The following is a 20,619-nucleotide window of genomic DNA, read 5'->3' as shown; positions in this document are numbered from 1 at the left end:
ACCAATGTAGCTGTTTATCTGCTACTCCTCGTTAAACCATTTTGTTTTAAGTGCAAACCCATTGATCTGGCTGGATGTATGTATGTATGTATGAGACCTGTATCCCTAAGGTCGTCTGTGTCATTCAAGAACGATGAGCTAAAGTATCTAAGCCTAGTGGCTGCCATGCGGAACAGTAACAGAGAAGATGTTTTCCTCCGTCGTTTCCACGACAGTCGGTTCTACGTTACCGAAACGACCCGGATTTATATCCGGCCAAGGACTGTAACTCCAGCAGCATTCCTCGTATGTAAGTATGGGGAATGTTTATGCTGTTACAACAACAACAACAACAATGTCTTCCTCCTCCTCAATCCTCGAGCTTCTGCAATTATCGAAATGAGGTACTTTCAATATTTGAGACAGCGGCCCGTGATCAAAGCAATTAACATAGAGACATTTTTCCGTGACCGAATAAGTAGCATCTTTGAGCGCCTGACGTGAAATTCTTTTTGTAGCATTAAATTTCAAGTGCGGATAAGCTAAAATGTTAGTGTACGCTTTCATATCCTATAACGGTACAGGCCTACTATATATATGTAAATGGTGGATGTCATGGATCAGCGAAGGTGCATTGAAATACTAGCAGAAGTTATACTGCCATATGTAGAAGAGGAAAGGTCGCTGAAATGTGTTTTCCAACAAGAACACGGCTGAAAGTTAGGAGCAAGCAAGCAAAGGACTTCTCTCGGGATAACAAAATCAACGTGCTGGAGTGGCCAGCAACAAGCACCAGATCTGAACCCCATCGAAAACTTATGGTGGCATATAAAGCATAAGCTTTTAGAAAGAAATCAAAGCTAATGCAAATTAATTATGGAAAGTTGTGTCCTCTGCATGATCCCATTCGAAAGATGCAGACGTTTAAGAAGCCGTCGTCATTCAGAATAGGCAAAGCTTCAGATCTCTCAGAATACTGTTATCAGGGCAGTCACGGGATAGCCCCCGATGTCTCCCTGCAACATCTGTATAAGGAGTCCTTCATGCTCCCGGCCAAGGAGCACAGAAAGATGCTTAGTATACAATTTCTGCCGGCGTGCTACCGCAGGATTCAGGGTGCATTTCTTCGACTGCAATGACGAGATTCCAGCCAGACACAACTGCAACTACTGAATCGGATAGTATTTAGACAAACATTAAACGACATTCATTGGGAGTATATTTCCTAAACTCCTTCTTTAACCCCCGACTGCCGAAGCTTTCATCGGAGTCCAACCACTACCCAGCCCACACGAAGTGCTTCAGGTGCTTCGCTCGACCTGCGTAACTTTGGATCAATTACTTTCAGGATATTGTACCCGGTTAAATTCCGACACCGAGGTACTCAATATATGTAAGGCATGTGAACCCCTCACGACAATAACCATCTATTCACTTGCCCTTTTAAACCCACGCACCTAACCATCTTCTCCCTCTGGAGCCAACCTGCCGAAACAGCATATTTTCTGGGCTTACTGTTCGCTGAGATAGACGATGACGAGTCACCAATCGACACCACATCGACAGGGCTTGATGCACTGCTACAATAACAACAATATAATCTTAAATAAATGGCAAAACCGTACATACCATAATTCAACAATAATGGTCAAAGTTTCTATACAGTTGGGCCCATTGGGCTTTTTGCTATTGGTTCGTTTCGTCATTGTTGATCGCCTACAAAATAAGTCATTTTGACAAAAATTAAAGGCTAGTTGCTATCTGGATGCCAGCACCATCAACTTCCTTCGAAAAAGCTTTAAATGGTGGTTTCCTGTTTCCCAATACCAAGAGTAATTTTCACTCAAGGGAGGGGAATTTTTCCCGATGCCAGAAACTAGGCGTATTAGAAAATGTCCGCCCAAGGGAAGTACCTGAAATGTGTGTCTGTTAAGATCGGTTACAGCCCAACTACTTGTAGTGATGCCAGAAATTTCTCGTTCTGCGCCAAACTCACTCGCCTCCCTTCTACAATCAATTTGAGAGTGCAAAACTACCGGTGTTGAAAAAGTGATGGGACTCAATTATCTTTTCATTTGGCTCCTTTATACAACTTTGACAGATTAAGGCCAAACTTGTATTTTCATTTATAGTTTTAATGCTGGCTCGAAATGGCACATGATTTTTGTATCAATTGCTTTTCCATGACAGAAATGCATTTACAGATTTCTGATTGCCTTTTCGAATCAGTCCAAGTTTCCTTATGTAGGCACTTAATTAAACCGAAAAGGGTCAAAAGCTACCAAACATGTTTTATTTCAGATTTTAATTTCGGCAATTTGCTAGAAATGCCACGGAAAAACGATTCGAAAAAATTTAGCTCGGTTTAGGAAATAGTAGATTTCCTACATTTCCAAAACAGTTTTCTTATGTCCCTGCTGAGATCGCTCGTTTCGCTCATTTTTAATAAGTTTTTAAGAAAGCTCGGACTAGGTTTTAAGCTTTGTTCCGTTAAGCAAAAAAAAACTTGTTCAAGCTTCTTCATTTTGCCAAAGACTTGGTCTCTAGATGGTATTCAGCATGGCCGGTTTAGAGTGAGATGGTGCCAACGAACCGCACTTTAATAATTGCATCATGGCTAATAGTCCATATGGTGGGTAGACCATACGGGGCAGTGGTTCACTGCTAAGCGCCTCTACCACTTCTGAGCCCGGTTTACTCTGTGTAATTGTGTTTTGTCAACGAAGTCTCTCACAACTTCAAAATCATAACTGTCAACAGTGATGTAGTTTTCGATACACGTGTGCGCCGACTGTTTATTTGATGACAGGAGGTACTTTATATTGTCCTCGTTCACAACCAGACCCTTCTTTCACTTTGATTCTTTATCCAGTCACTTCGTCTGAAACATCGCTTGGTTTTGAAATGTGCCAGGGCAAATATTACGATATTGTAGTTAATACTATAGTATGTGAGGTGTACTAGCTAGGAAGACCTTAATGCTATATTTCGAAATATCCAGATATCCTGGGCTTATCATTTTAAACCCTGAAAATTCCGAGCTTTGCAAAGAAGTTCGGTTATATGAAATCCTGGGCTTTAAAAAGTGGTATAAAATGAATGCTACAGTATCCATGACGAAACATGATCAAGTTTTGCCCTAGGAAAATGTAAATGCAATATTCCGAAAAGAAAAGAATTCTCAGATTGTCATGTTAAAACGAGCTTTACAAACTTGTCCAATGGTATGAAATGAAGGAACCGCGATTATTCATGAAGTATAAAAGGTATATATTTAAACGAGTCCCAATTACTCAATAAACCGTGTAGTCTTCATCGTTGTCGAGTATAGCCTGGCATCTTCTCGGCATGCTTTGAACTTTCTGCGTAGCTCGTCGACTAGATTTTGCAAACTTGACGCACGAGTTGCTTTAAATCATGGACTGGCCTTCCAGGAAGATGCGGTTTCATAATTTCCCACAAATTTTTAATGGGGCTGTCGTCTGGGGACTAGGAAGACCAGTTCAATACTGTGACGCCATTTTCTTGTTTTGTTCTTTCGCAATGTGTTTTTCTGAGAACAGTGGGTTTGATGATGTGGGACGGTGTTCGCCTCCTTCAGTTCACGTCCGATGGAGTTGATACTCTGATCTATTCCCTTTTTAGGAAGAACTGATCGTGCTTAGTGCTCGTGATCACAAAGAAGGGTCCCGCTTAAAAAGTTGGACGATCACTTTTTCTCTTTGTACACGTTATACCGCTGATTCCACATCACAACAAACTTTTTTTGATTTTTCAATCACTTTTGCAGCCGCGACGTAAGATAATTTCGACCTTTTCGAATACGTGCATAAAAATACCGCCTCAAAACGCTTCGCGTACTTCTCACTCATTTTTGTTTGGTTGCGTTTACGGGAAAGTTTCGAACGACACTAACCTGAGTTAGCACTGGCATCGTAGCCCTTGAGTGGGACTATTATGCAGCAAAAAGCAGAACGAAATATATCCTGAAGTTACAAGAAAAAAACCGGTTCTTTTCCTCTGACACTGTACTTTAGTATTCATAACGCACTAAATCAAACTTTTTCCGAGCTTCAAAAAGTGGTTTGATGATATGCAATTAGTACTGTAGTACCCATGAAAACACGGAATCATATTTTTTTACTAAGAGAATGTGAATGCTACAACGTTAGCCAAAAGTATTACGTACCCCATCAATTACTGAATTTTTCAATTTAAAAAGTGAAATAATGATATTTTATTAACAAATCAGTACAAATAAAAGGAATTAGCGATAAAACATTAATATTCAGTAGGTACACCCTTTGCTTTAATAACAGCACCAATCCTCTGCGGCAAGCTTTGCACATTAGGGCATACTTTTATCCCGAAAAAATATCTCGGGATTGTCATTTTAAAACTCCACAGTCCTCAGATTAACGAAATTATCCGGGATTAAATACATACCTACAGGCGCACATGAGTACATCTGTCCTTGTTGATTGCCTTCTCTGCTGTGCTAAAAATTGAGACAAACTAGCGTTAAAAGTCGTCACATTAACATCACTCCTTGAGCATTTTATGGCTGCCGCACAAATTGCAAATAAAAACTACTGCACACATGAAATGATCTAAGTAAGAAAAAGAAAATATATAAAGTAGAACGACAAGCAAAAACAAACATTGCATTGCCTTGCAACAAAAAAAGGGAATACAGACAAATTATTAACAACAACAAAGAAATCACCACTCGACGGGAAGTGGTTACAGCATCCTGTTGCCGGCTCTGCGTGATACCCTTTCGCCAAATTCAGAACATACGTTGGCTGTTAGGGAACAGTGCAGTAAAGGTAAATGCAAACGACAACAGAAGCGTCTGCATACACAAACAAACCAAGCGTGGATTTGTTACCCAGCAAAAAAATGCAAATCTAAAGCATTATTTTATGAAAAGGGCTGGGGAAAGTACAACAAAGTAAGGGAACAAGGAGTAGTGGTACATAAATACATACACCAGTAAACACACCTACAAACGTCTGCAATACTAGGCAGTCATTCGTCAATGAAGAAATGCAAAAATTAATCTCTCAGCCATTCCTCTATCCTCCACTCGTACTCGATTCCATCTATCTTATAGGCACTCGCCAATTATTAACGAAAATTACCCGAAGTCGTCAATTTAACACTTTGAGCATTACAGCAACTCAACTAGTGGTGATTCGATTTTTTTTTTTTTTTTTTGCTTTTTAGTAATTCATGAAATACATATGTGCATGTGTGTGTATTTGTATGTGTATGGGATTGCTGCGATACCACACCAAGTTGACTGTAAATTATCCGCCAACGCTTGAGTCGGAGTTGAAATTTGAAACGTTTACCGTACGCTATTTGGCGAGTTGATTGTTTTAGTACTTGCCGTTGTTGGTCCATTTGTTGAGCGATTTTCGGTTAATAGTTTGTTGTATGTACGCGGTGATAAAACTTTGATAGCTGCAATAAAATTCACTATTATTTATAGCTCTAGTCGATAACCTAATAGGGAGATGCATTTTAAGCAATTCGTTGTCCAATCTAATGGCAACTGCTTCCTTGATATAAACAAATAAAGAAAAACCTAAGAAAAAAGAAAAAAAAAATACAAAGAAAAAATACAAAAAAACTGATTTCAAAAGACAAGAATTGGCAGTAAACGTAATTGAGTAAAACAAAAAAAATGGAAAAGAAGTGTTGCTTGTATGATCGGTATTAAACAAATTGAAAATAATCGTTGCTTTCAAGATAATATTCTGAAATACTTGTACAGACAATAAATGTTCAAAATTTTACAGTAGCCGTATTCATGAAACTTAATATTTTCTTAATTGTTTAAAGCACTTCACATAAAAAAATATAATGCAATCAGGTTTCTACTGTGGAGCGGGATTGGGTAAAACGAGAAGTCATCGCGTATGCTGGCGATAGTTTGGTGACCTCGAGCAAGAATTCACACAAACTCTGCGTAATATTATAAAAGCATAATTGGAGGAGGTCAAGAAGTGGGATTAAGAAAATGGTGTATGGTTTACCTGTATGTGAAGAAAAAACCCGTCGCACTTAAGCGGATTGTGCTTAATATTTTGCTCGCCTGTGAGATTGCAGCAAATTGCGACTTTTGTCTACGATTTCATTCGTGTAGCGCATGTCTCCACTTCTCAAGTGACTTATGAGATTGTACACTGCGTGTATACTAGACAAACGATGGTTTTTATATTTCTTTTTCTAAATTTGCATTGGCCTACTATCATCACGATGTACAGAACGCAGAAGTGGGGTCAATATCAGACTGACAATCAGCTGATTTGCTGAGGTAACCGGGGTGTGACAGCGTCTTGTTTATGAAAAAACTGAAACTATTCTGGTTATGTACGAAAAAAATCAACATAACCATCGCTGTTGTTGTTAATTTCGTTTCGTCATTAAAATCAACTAATCGCGAGAAAACTCAAGACAAATCAGCTAATCTACTGCTATATCTTGGTATGGAGGCGCTTCGGTTTTACTTGTTTATTCAGAAGTTTGACGTTTTGCTGGAATTTCCCAAATACTTTACAGGAGCCAATTCATAATAATGACAAATGTGTTTACGGATGGCTCAAAGTTGGATGGAAGAGTTGGTAGGGGAGTATTCTGCGAGGAGCCCACCTTCAAGCTCAAATTTGGGCTTCCAGACCGCTGCAGTGTTTACCAAGTAGAGGAAGCGGTGGATTACTTGATTACTTCTGTAATTACTGTAAAAGTCGTAAATATCTACACCGACAGCCAAGCGGCAATTAGGGTTTCGGGATCGGTGTTTTTACGTTCAAAAGCCGTCCTTTGGTATTAGGACTCATCTGGGTTCACTGTCACAGCGACATAGAGGAAAACTGCCGGGCTGGTGAGCTGGCTAGACAGGGGACGCTGAAGACAGTTTCCCCGCAAAACAAGAGGACTGAGGTGCCCTTGAGAATCTGTGGTCTATTCCTAGAAAGATGGGCCTTGCATCAACTCAACGAGCGCTGGACTAGTGCGCAAACGTACAAAGTCGCAAGATTCTTTTGGCCCCGATTCTGCAGAAGCTGTATGGAGGATGAGGTGGAATCATCTCAGCCCTTATGGCCGGCGGGCCAATTAAAAGGTCAAAAAAATCGATTTTTTTTTTTCCTGAAATCAATAGCTTAGATATTCAAGAACATGAGACACAAATTTTCAGAGTTAAATTCCAAGTATTTGCAGAGCTACAGAGCAGAGCGTAGTGCGGCGTCGAGCAACCGTGCGCTTATTGTTGTAGTTTGAAGCGCGTTTTCTCGGCTTTTCATTTTCACGATTTTACCTAATTTATGTACACGATTGCAAAAAAACTAAACGAGCTATCCATTTCATTCAAAATGCGTTATCTTCAGTATTGTTTTCTCTTCTATGTGAACTAAAAAAAACATCCAAAAACTTTTTTTAAGCGACTTTTTTACCCAGTTGAAGAATTTTTTTTTTCCTTGAAAACCACTTTTTTTTCTACCTTCCCCAAAAATTCGAATTTTACGTGTTTCTTAGTTCACATCGAAGATAATTACATCAAAATTAATAATCTTTTTTTTTTTGTTTTCAGATGAAAATTGCAAGTTGTATCTTGTACAGAAGTTGGATACTTCAGTGGCAAGGCGCTCTGGGAATCTATTGATAACTCGGCTTACAATATATTGTTGGAGATTGTACAAATTTTTTTTTTTTTAATTCAAATATATATTAAACTATCCCCAAAACTTCATTTGGCTAATTGTTTTTTTTCTCATCCTACAACGCTTCGCGAAAACTACTGAATTTAGGACATCTAATTGGCCCGCCGGCCTTATCACAACGGACAAATTTTAATTATTTTTCCAAGTGGGATACAAAATACCATGAGGTCGAAGTGTAAATCTGTAATAAATCTACTTCTAAAACTCTGTAATCAACGACTTCGAAACCAAGTATCCATTTTTATGAGTTTAGCTCAATTTTAGCTTGTTAGTTTGGAATTCGATCGCAATCAATGAACCTTAAAGGGTTAACCACATGGGAATATGTGTATGTACCGGAATGTACCACGGGCTGTTGCCCTGCCTAGTGCGCTAAACCTCACCCAATTTTATTCGAAACGGTTTTTTTCTTGGTACTTTCATATTTGATTATTACAGTTTCAAGCTTTAACTGAAGTAAAAAAAATACATTTTTATGTGTTTTTACCGCTGATTTTTGGGCCCCAGAATTTTGTTCAGCGCGAGAGAATAAATTGGAATCCAGTCTCATATCAAACAGAAAAAAAGTTACAATTTTGCAAACGTGTGTATTTTTTCACCGATCTGCCGATGCTTAATAGTGCATCTGCTTGCAGGAATTCTGATATGTGATCAAACTTAGTTAAGAAAAGTCGGCTTTCCGAGAAGCAAACTGCCTCTGCCTCAATCCTCTTGATATTTATCCTAAAATTTTATGAATTATAATTTTTTAATATTTTCTATTGATGCAACTGTAGCACAGTTAAATTTATTCCATTCATACTTTTATTTTAGTTCAAAAGGCAAAATAGAAGGAACAATTACATTGTGATGAGCGTATTGCGAAGAAAGGTACTGCAAATAATATTCTTATTTGAGCCAACTGTGATATATCAGCAAGTGGATGATAAGGCAAGTACACCAAGAAGTTGTTCAGAGCTTTTCGGCAGTTTGTTGTTGTTTTTGCCTAAATGTAATTTAGTAGTTGCTGCCAAAAACAACCTTGACATATGCTTTTAATTTATTATATGTTCAATAAATAATAAATAAATATTTTCCATCTTGGCCGAGTTCGCTGATAGGGGCTGTTGAAGTGTGTTTAGCTCTCTCCGGCACTGATATTGTGCTCGCAAATTGAAGCATCAAGTAGAAACATAGAAGAACTCAAAAAACTTTTCTAAGAAGAATATGCGATAAGCGCTCGCCGTATTTATATCCAAGCGCTGTCACTTTATCAACGGCAATTACTGCTCAGGCTGAGACAGTGCTTCTCTTACATACTTCTCGGTTTTTTGCATCGCTCGTCAATCATATAGGAGTTGAAGGTATTTTTCATTATCCGCTTGTCGTCCATTTCGAGTAGATGCCCGAACCATCGTTACCTGTGCGCCTTAGCAAATAGCACAATGTTTTGGTCCGTTATCAGTTGTTCGAATTTGTTGTTATATCTTATTTTATAAGTTCCAGCAGCTTCCTTTACTGGACCAAATATTTTCCTCAATATCTTTCGCTCAAAGCGTTGGTGGTGGTTTTTAATGTTGTAGTGGCCATAACCATAACCAAACTTCATCGCAGCCATAAGTTGCTATTGGTCTTATTAGGCCACATGTTAAAAAAATTTATGGGGAATATTTTGTGTAGTTACAACAAAAACAATACTTATTACAATTTCCCCTTTTCTTCTTCATCTCTTCATGCCTTAATGAAAATAAAGAATAACTTCTATCTATGCTAGGAGTCGTGTTATTGAAACAGTTCGTCAAATTGCACAAACTTTTCCTTTACAAGAGCAATATTTATAAAGAAAAAAAAATTTAAATAAATACAATCAAAATTGTCTTACCAAAACAAAAAAGAAAACGAGAACAAGCACACCTATATTAGTAAAACTGTTGTATCTGCCACAGCAGCAGCAGCAATGAATGGCACAAAAGTTGTTAGTGGTTTTACGTACAGCAGTCAGCAGCTGTATGGCGGTTGATGGGTACAAAGCAACAACAAAAATAATCGCAAATCGCCTGCACCTTAAAAATGAAATAAAATAATCAGAAAGCAACAACAGCATATTACAACAAAAACCTAAATTTGTCTCCCAACAAAGTTGTTTGGTAACCCAGTCGTGTAATCGGCAGTTGGCAACCAGCTATGGGCAGTCTATAACGCAAACCAAAAAAAAAAAAAAAACAACACCAATACCAATAATTGCAGTTAGTTGCACAGCGACATTTTTGCTCACTGATACCACCATCACCAACAAACCACCGCCACTGCACGGTTTCAACTGTTACGAGTAGTTAGACTCTCTCAGCGCTAAAAACCCATGGCGCTCCCATTCACTACATTTGTCCCGCTACCATTTCTGTCTTAGCCACTAACACATTTCCATTTATAAAAATTGTTTTTCTTTTCTGCGCTTTCTTGCTTCTCACAGCAGAAACTTTTTTCCAATTTTTTGGTTAAAATAATTTCTTTTTCCTTATTGTTGTTGTTGTGGCTTATTTCATTAACTCTGCGTTTTTATTTTAATTTTAATTTTTATTGATAGTTTCACTCTTTCACTGCCCGCTGCAAAAGTTTGCAGATTGATACCTGTTACATCTTTCCATTTTGTAACTATTATTATTCTTTTATTCTCTCTTTTATTGCATTTTTATTGCATTTTAATCCTTCTTTAAGCAAGAAGAAATTTTTCAAAGCAAAGCGCAAAGGAAAAACTTAATTTTCTAGCGGAGAATGGGCAACTTTATACACATGTCAGTGTCTTCTGATACTAGTTGTAACAATGACAACAACAACAACAACAATTACAATAAGAACAACAACAATAATAACATACATAAATTGCTGTTGTGTATTGTTTTTGTGGCAATCAATTTGCTTTATTGCGCTCGGCTAAAATGTTCGCAGCTTTGCGTAATGAGGTCAACGGCGATGATGCTGAATGGATCGTTTTGTAAGTTGTCGCATCAAAATTACTTTCTAGTTTCGTTTCGTTTTATTTTATTTTTTGTTTTTCGTTGTTATTGCTTTGTGTTGAACAAAATGCTTGTTCCACTAATTCCTGGTTGTGCTACTAATTTAACAGGCCACTTCTTAAAGTCGGTAGAGTGAGTGAAGACCATATATATATCTAATTTTTAGGCAAATAAGCAACTACAGCAAGACTCGGCCTGACTCAGTAGGGTTCTCTCCAAGGGCCACTCTTGTAAAATTCTTGTCAAAAGAGAGAAGGGGAGTGGGCTGAATCTGCAGGCGAATCTTTAAAAATCCTTATTGATGCCCATTCCCCGGAAAATTCTATTGCTCCAGTCTGTAACGAAGGCGCGAATCGGCAGGAGGGGTTACCTGCGATGTCCCTGACACCTTTTCTATCCGTCAACAGAATAAACTGGGCAATCGAAAGCTTTTCCCTTTCAAAGCTCCAGGCATCGATGGTATCATGCCAGTAATGCTTCAGAAGACTAAAACCTTGGTGGTTCCCGTTCTTCAAAAGATCTTGCTAAACCACGTTCCTGCAAGCTGGAAAAAATCCAAGGTGGTCTTCATTCCTAAAGCAAGAAGGAGAGACCACGTCTTGGCCAAGGACTTCAGACCCATAAGTCTTACCTCCTTTATTCTCAAGGTGTTCGAAAGAGTTCGACTATCATATTCGAGAGCACTTTGGAACCAGACTTTCTTCAGCCCAAGACGCTTCCCTAAAAGAGAAATCTATCAAGACAGCCTTACATGAGGTAGTAGGGACCGTAGAGAAATCTCTGGAGGGAAAACAATTCACTTTGGCGGCCTTTATAGACATAGAGAGCGCCTTTAATAATGTTACGGCTGAGTCAATTGTCACTGCTCTAAATAGGCTAGGGGTAGAAAGACATATCTACCTCTGGATCTCGTCCCTGCTTGGTGGTAGGGAAATAAATGATGTGGCAGGAGGGGCTAGAATCACTAGGTTCGCACAAAAGGTACGCCGCAGGGCTCCGTTCTCTCGCCTCTCCTTTGGCTAGTAGCTATGGATGAAGCTTAAGCAGGGGTGGGGTAAAGGTGGTAGCATATCCAATGACTTCGTCAGAATGGTCTCAGGACCCTTGCCATTAGTAATGGCTGAAATTATGGAAGGTGCACTGGCTATCCTCAGTAGTTGGGCTGCCAGTTCCGGTCTCAGAGTCAATTCTGATAAAACGGAGTTGATGATATTCACCAGAAAATACAAGCCTCCACCTTTTAAGCTTCTCAGACTAAACAACCAGTGTCTTATTCTCTCATCGGAAGTCAAGTATCTTGGTGTAATACTTGACCCCAAGCTTCACTGTAAGCTGCACAGAGAAAATTGAGTTAAGAAGGCCAATATAGCCTTCTATCGCCTATTTACCATGCGAGCAGTCTAACTATGAACTCCTGAATTAGATTTTTCTATGACTAGCAAGGATTGGAAGTTTCATGAGCTTTAGACGACTATTGTAAGTTGGAAGATCATATGGTGAGTCTCATCGAATATCTCTTGCGGCAAAAGTAATCATTGCTTTCTAATTTGATCAAAAAGTTCCCAGAATATATTTAGAAAATTTTAAATAAAAGTTGTATCCTCAAAATTTATATTATCGCCTTCAAAGTACTCCCCACTTCAAGTACTGGCAACGCTCTTATGTCAGCTTTTGATCCAGCTGTTGAAACATTTCTGGAACTCTATTTTCAGTATAGCCATCAGATCCGCCTTCAATTTTTCCACTACTTTTTTCGGCTCTTAAACATCGGTTTTTGACTCGATCATACAGAACAAAAATTGCAGATAACGATATCAGGTGAACTCTATGACTGTTCAATGGTATTCGTTTCGTTCTTGTTTAATAATTCACGAATTATGTTTATTGTTTTCCGAGAAATTATTTCTTTTTTGGCGAATTGTTTCACGTAAACGTCTCATAACGTCCAAATAATAATCCCTATTAACTGTCTGACCTTCTGGCAAAAATTCGTAGTGTACAATACCTGCTCTCGTGAGGCAAAGGTTTATATATTTGGGCTCTCACTTTTTCGCTACACTTGCGGATATATCGGATTTAAATATCACACATTTGGTGAAACTCAGCAGTAGCTTGAAGCAGTTAATACGAACGTAAATCGCCACTGTTGGTCGTCATCCTCTAATCCAAGTTCGTTCATCCTTTTTTTCGCACCTATCTGGTTCCTCCTCCCCTATTTTTCTTCTTCTCTCCCCTGTATTGTTTCACAACGGACAAATCTTAAATTTTTGTCCAATTGGGCCCCTCGTAAGGGCAGCCATTTAACCTAACCTGACCTTTTTTCCTTGCTCTCGAAAGTGGCTTTAAAATTAAAAAGAGATGGTATGTGTCGCTCGAAAAGACCTTGTAGGCGATGCTTAAACAAACTAATTCCACGGTATTTGGTGCAGATTACAAGATGGAATGGGAAGAGCACACTTAAACTCCAATCGATCGTACTTCGCAAAAGAGCTTATCATGCACTCTACCGCTCCTCTCCGCAATTTTTGAATAGCTCAAGTGGTAATCCGTTGGCTTCCGCGGATAATCGGGGTCTTCATATGAGAAGTGTTCCCTTCATAACTTAACTCTGGACTAGTCACTGTCTTTGTTTTTACAGGAAAACGCCCCTGCCCTTGAAACGTTCTGTAAGTTACCCAACTTTCTGATACAATTTTCGGGCTGTTTGCTATCGACTAGCATATCAAGCTCTTCGCGCTCACGAATTTTTACCTTATTTTTCTTACGTACATATCACATCGCATTGAACCCGACCGCAATTCGATTTCTTCTTCGGCGACGGTAGGCAGAGAGTTATAAAAGTGGCCGCATTGCTCGCAAATGCCGATTTGTTAAGCAGTACATTCTGAGAGCAGGAGTGAGAGCCGAGTGGCGAATCTTCTGGCTGTGTGTTACGATTGAAGCTTTCCAATATCGAACTTTGCTAGACCTACGTATTGTACTGCACAGAGGCGGACCTGATCCTGGCGTCAACAAAATAATAATCCGACTCGATGTTTTAACCTCGATACGTACGTACATCTTAAACATTGGAAGCTGTGTTGATTTAGGCGCCGTAGGCTTAACAATACACAAAGAGCATTCGGATCCGTAGTGTGTATTTTATTTGGCACACAAATTGAAGAGAATTTTTAAAAATGGAGGCGTGTCCTTGGTCTATCGTATTAATATCAATGGTTTGCTTTCATTCTAACGTGAGTTTTCCATGTCAACTTCATATCTACTTATAGAGTTAGTTAGTTAGATATTTCGCTTCTACGGAAAGACTTAGGTTAACACTCCTATGATATGGTAGTAATATTTAGTATCCAGTAGTAATACAGAATCAAGGATGATAGATTACCAGGTTTACCTATCCAAAACAAAATTATGCAAGAAACTTCGGGAATTTGGCAGCAGAAATCTGCCCGCTCATTCCACACGTATTGACAAACTCGAGCAATCAGTCTTTGTTTAGACAGGAGCGGAGATTGTAGCGATTTCTTTCGTATATCACCAACACCACCTCAGTTTTTTATAAGCAGACCGCTGTCATAAGCCCAGTTACGTTAGCACATCAGCTGATGCTGAGAGCCGGCTAACTGTCTGATGTTGGCCACACCTCCGCATTCTGTACATCGTGGTACAGAATGGTTTAAGTGATTGCATTCACCCAAAATTTACATTAATTTATGATTGCGAACAGTTTTCTTGCATTCACATTTTCTTCGGAATGCTTTTCTTCCATTCAGTTACACACTAAAGATATCCGAATTGAAAATTATCAATTCTTCTGAAAGTGGCTTTTATATTTGCAATCAAACAATCGCATTTTTGTAATGAGTTATGGGTGAATTAAATGTCCACTGTCTGAATAATTTTACAATTATGTCACACATAAATAGAAGCGCTTAAAATGAAACACAAACAAAAATGGTAAATGTCACCCACAAAAATACGCCAAAATTAACAGTTTAAGTAAGATAAAAACAACAAAAACAGTAACAACTTACCACAATCACATTAACTGCGCCTGCCACATCGTAACTAACAATAACAAAAGAAACTTCTATGGCAGTAACTAGGTGCTATTAATGCAACAACAAATTTCATATAAAATTTAGCAAAAAGCACGCCTCTTTTAGAACGGCGCACAGTGGTATTTTGATGGCAAAAAGAATCAATATTTCGCGCATTGAATTTCAAGAATCTAATGACGCAGTTTTAAAAATAAATATCTGAAAAGGGAAATCCACTAATTTTTCACCAAAGTGTAATGAGTGGTAAATAAATAGAAATTGATTTAATGAAGCACCCAGTGCACTCCTGGGAACACACACCTCCTCCCTATCATGATAGAGAAGGAGGCTACCCCATGAGCACTGAGACTTAATAATATATTTGGCAATCGGATCGGCAATTTCACAGGGCATTTGCAATTTGTAAACAAATTCATAAGCAACCCTGCAGTGAAATTATGAGATGCAATAACTTTTGTGCAAAAATCTCGAGGAGGCAACTAGTCTGATTTGGGCTCTCCGGGAAGCAGGTAACTACGCTCCCTACTGCCGAATACCATCACCGGATTCCAACCACCGCCCGTCGTAGATGAGGGGCTTCAGCTGCCTCGTGAGACCCACGTAGGTTTCGTCAAACTACATTCTGAATATTGTAGCAGGTTAAACACCTACTCATACAGAATCGACCCCGACATGCTCTCTACAGTGAAACTTTTCTTGGGTGGACACTCACCATCAGTCAGCTTTTGTCCGTCCAAGAGAGGTGTCCACTCAATAGAGGAGAACTTCTACTGATAGTTAAGACTTGGTACTTGGTATAGAAAAAATGTCCGCACAAGGGAGGGAAGTTACACTGTATATGTCTGGCATTTGAAGGTACCCCGCACGATACTAACCACCTAATCACATGGCCTCTCCCTTTGGACCGAACCCGTCGAAATAGCATGTTTTTTGGCCTACTGTTAGAGAAGATAGACGATGACGATCACTGACTATACCATACTGGCAAGGCTTGATGAACTTCTATAACAACAACAACTAGTAACCCATACATTGAGCCCGACCAGAAAATCTTATACACAGGAGGGGTCCAAAGCTTGTGGAGGATAGGGCTGGCGAGGGTATCTTTGGACCGAACTTTAATACCCATAAGCGATAATTTTCTCTTTCAAGTGAGAGTCCATAGCACAGAAGTCTATCGCAGAGAATGCCTTTGAAAAAAGCACAAGTCAGACATCCTTAGATGCACTGCAGTCTAATATAGTAGCCTCCAAACTTGTTGAGGAAGACCTCATTGGCCTCAATACTTTGGGAGCAAACAACACCGTTTTGTTAGGCTGAGTACTAGAACAACAAGTTTATGATGGCAACAAACAAACAGACTGCCTAGTAGTATTAGGCGCTACTTCAAAATTCCATAGACGAACACCCCTTTGTGGGCTCATCAAAGCATACATAAAGAAATTTATCAAAGGCTAAAACGACAGGAAATTCACACAACACTGGATGGAGAGTCCAGAACAAAAGCAGTTTAAACAGTTTATACTTCCCTCCAGATGAACTTCAAATAAGCTTCTAAGCCTGGATAGAGAGGGCGCATTTCAGGAAACTAAATTTAGTACAAATTAGCGTCTACCGTTTTTGCGAACTAGAAGATGACGGGCCACTTTCTGTGGGCATAGCACATGGAAAAGGTAAGCATCTCAGAGAGTGTACTCTGCACAGCTTGTGAAGAGGAGAATAAGACGGCGGACCACTTTCTGTGCTTCTGCCCCGCCTTCGCTCGAATCAAGCTTGATATATTTGTCACTGTTGTGTTAAGAAGCGACCATCTTGGCTCCTTGGTACCCCAAGACCTACTCAGATTTCTTCGGAGGTCGGGTAGGTTAGGTTAGGTTTGGCAGTCGCATCGCACATAGAGACAACGATGCCACTTAGACCACGAAATGGGTCCGTTGTGAGCCGCGGGGGATGGGCTATATTTCCCTCTCCATATTGAACTATCCGGAGCTTTTGACAAAGCGTAAAAGGTTGTTGATACCTTAAGTGTATAGATTATCTAGAAGTAGGATTTTAAAAATCGATTCCAGCTTCTAGCTAGAGCTGGGCATGTGTAAACGCCTAATTTCCTTGCATGGTTTCATATGAGACAATGTCCTGTGAGGGCTCCGCCTAAGAACCTAATTTGAAGTCTACTCAGTTTTATAATACTCTTGGATAGACGTAAATTTAGCCTTGGCCATGTTTGCCTAGCAATTCAAAAGGTGCACTTACTTTTCAAACGATCCTCGTACATACAAATAAAAATACAAAACAAACAAAAACCAAAACAAAATTTAACTGAAGAAATATCTAATTTTTAGAGCTTTTGAATAATACCGTCATGTGAGAAATAGGCCCGATTTCGCCCATTTTTAATACTGTCGACACATTTCATAAGAGTTTTATTAAAATATATTTTCTTTTCATACTTAAATTAAAATATGTATTTAGAAACAAAACTAACACTCTACAAGACTCTCATCATGCCCGTCCTAACGTATGGCGCAGAAACTTGGACGATGACAACATCCGATGAAGCGACGCTTGGAGTGTTCGAGAGAAAGATTCTGCGTAAGATTTTTGGACCTTTGCACGTTGGCAACGGCGAATATCGTAGACGATGGAACGATGAGCTGTATGAGCTTTACGACGACATAGACATAGCGCAGCGAATAAAGATCCAGCGGCTTCGTTGGCTGGGTCATGTCGTCCGAATGGATTCAAACGCTCCGGCTCTGAAAGTATTCGATGCGGTACCAGCTGGTGGTAGCAGAGGAAGAGGAAGGCCTCCTCTACGTTGGAAAGATCAGGTGGAGAAGGACTTGGGTTCACTTAGTGTGTCCAATTGGCGCCGAGAAAGTAACCGAGTTCAAAAATCTTCCTGTCTCTTCTTTCCTAGTTTAAACCAAAAACCGTATTCAATTTCCTTATTCTAATTCTTTTGCCAAAAAAATATGAGTGAAGCCATACCACTGTGCGGCCATACGCCTTTCTAGCATGATGGCAACTCTCTACGTGGTCAATATTTTTATAATTTTTGCTTACTCCAAACTCTCCGGCAGCCACACCAACACATCGGTGCAACTCGAAAAAAAAAAAAATAGCGAAAGAGAGCAATGGAGCAAAAGCTACTATGCACACAAACATTTAAAAATATTCATATATATTGTACATATATGTGTGAATATAGAGGTACCAACCAACACAACTGCGGTCTTGTGCATACATACACAAATACATATGCACATATGTAATAAATGAACTTAAAGTGGAATTTTCTTGCGCTTACGAGCCAAACACATGTCCGTATTGGTATACTCTAAATATGCGCATGGCTGTGTGTGTGTGTGTGTTTTGCTGGTATATGTGTCGTTGGCATTTTTCTGGTTAGTGACAGCAGCAGCAGCAACATGCAGGAATGTTGTCGCTGCCAGTTACATTGCATTTGCTTTTCTGCTACTTTTCTGTTGTCTGCCATTATGCAGCCTTTATTAGTTTTGTTGCCGATTTTTTCTCTTTTTTTACCTATTTTACTTTAAATATCTTCTTCGTCAGCATATTCAGTAAGTCCACTATCCGTTCTTAGAGTTTGCGATTGTTGTCTATTATTATTTTTTTTTTTTTGTTTTTGTATTACATATATTTTGTGTTGTAATATCTGCGGTTTTTCAAATCTTTATGCAGTAATGCTGCTTTTTGTATTGTCAAGCGCAAAGTATGTTTCTAAGCTGCGTGCAAAAACTCATATTTTTCCAACCGAAAGGAATGAGCGAGCAAAGCAACATTTCTGCTACAACAACAACAAGCAAACAGAGCACATTTCGAACAACCAAAATTTTATTTTTTCAACTTTTAATATTTAATATTTATTTCCCCTGCAAAACTTACTATATTTTTGGCAAACCAAGTTTTGTTATAATCCTTGAAAGTATTTCGAAAAACAATGAAGAATCTTGAAAATCAAAGTTGGTTGAGGCATATGGAACCACGCCTTGAATCCCTTCAACCTCATTATGTAGGCTTCTACTATGCTGGATGACCATAGATACAAGGTGGTGCTAAATTAATCATCCAATTTGGTTTTTAAACAACTTTTTTTATTAAATAAAAAAAAATTATAACGAGTGGTGGACATTTTTATTTTGACCTTTACGCGCTTCATTACTTATTTGTTTGTTTACTGCAGTTGTTTAGTTCGGAAGAGCCAAATATGAGCGACGTACACAATTGCGAAAATTATACATCTTCCGACAGGGTGATTAATTTTGCTCCACCTTGTATAAGATCTCATACTAAAAAAAACTTCTGAAACCATTTTGTAATTGCTTGACTCAGAATTGTTTTTCGCGCGTCAACTGTGGACACCAACGAAGCGAAATATACCATATTTTAAACTTTTTTTGCCTCACACTTCAAAATATTAAAAAAACAAATAAAAACTCGTCTAAACCGATCGTCAGGTGAGCACTTTTTTGATTGCGCAGGAGCAAACCCTTACACAAAAACCATAACTATGGAGCCTCCTGAATTGTGTTGGATACAAAAATAAGCTCGATGTATGGGCCGTCTGTGAATCAATGTTGAATTGCTATAAAATCGACCCATTTCTGTCATCAGATATGGGTCACTAACGCCCACATCAAGCAAAAATGGTCAAGGTTCAATTGTAGAGCGGTGAGCCAGCACAAATTGTGGTCAAGCCGGAATTTGCGATCAAAACGGTTTTGCTGTGCGCTTAGTAGGATTGGCTGGGAGTCATCTATTATGAGCTGCTTTCCCATAAGCTAATTCTCTTAACCTTAACTCTTATCCCGACTTTTATTGTCGATAATTGGACGTGGAAACAATCGCCTAAAAGTGGCTAGTTTTGATCTATCGAAGAGGAACTGTGTTCCAGTAGCACAACCTCAATAGAATAGAATAGAATAGAATAGAATAGAATAGAATAGAATAAAATAGAATAGAATAGAATAGAATAGAATAGAATAGAATAGAATAGAATAGAATAGAATAGAATAGAATAGAATAGAATAGAATAGAATAGAATAGAATAGAATAGAATAGAATAGAATAGAATAGAATAGAATAGAATAGAATAGAATAGAATAGGAAATAGGTTTGCACCAGGGTCAAGAATTGAAAGCCTTTGCGCCCTCTTCTCTTTTCAATACCGCATCCGAGCCTACTTCTCATAATTAAGCTGAGATGGAGCTGGCTTAGTTTTCGATAGCAAAATTCTGTGGAAGACCTTTGCACGTTGACGACGCAGAATTTCGCAGACGACTGAACAGTGAGCTGCATGAGCTTTACGGCGATACAGATAGGTGCAGCGAATTGGGATTCAGCAACTCGGTTTGTTAGGTCATGTGGGCCGAATGGATATAAACGCCGCAGCTCTGAATGTATTCGATACGATACCTGTTGGTGGTAACAGATAAAGACTTCTTCTTGGCTTGATGTGTGCAGTTAGCGCCGATGATCACGATAAAGCACGATTGACGCGCTTTGTTAAAATCGGGCAAAACCGCCTAAATGGTTATCACGCCAATTAGGAAAATGAAGTGAACATCGAACAATATCGAAGTTCTGATCAAAGTCGAACGTGACCTAATAGTAAACGCAGTTGTAATATTTTGTAATATTTTGGTCAAACCGCACAGTGGTTGTTCAGAAACGATGGTAAGAGCACACTATCTATCATTACACCTAATTGTTGAATCTTCAATGAAGGCACGAAGAATTGAAAATATGTTATTATTTTGATCGTTTTGTAGCCATATTGAATGATATGGTAATCTTAGAGAATAGAAGTGAGTGTGTGTTTTTGGCAAAGTAAAG

At 38.9% G+C, this 20,619-nt stretch overlaps 1 protein-coding gene across 3 annotated transcripts in view; it reads left to right on the top strand.

The window, feature by feature from the left end:
* LOC128871548 (F-box/LRR-repeat protein 7) overlaps nucleotides 1-20,619 on the top strand; it is a 92,687-nt gene that overhangs the window by 3,633 nt on the left and 68,435 nt on the right. The window lies entirely within an intron of this gene.

Source organism: Anastrepha ludens, chromosome 2 (assembly GCF_028408465.1).
Source record: "Anastrepha ludens isolate Willacy chromosome 2, idAnaLude1.1, whole genome shotgun sequence".
In the NCBI taxonomy this organism is placed as follows: Eukaryota; Metazoa; Arthropoda; class Insecta; order Diptera; family Tephritidae; genus Anastrepha; species Anastrepha ludens.
Note: the sequence above shows the minus strand (reverse complement) of the source record. Positions and strands in the feature narration are given on the sequence as shown.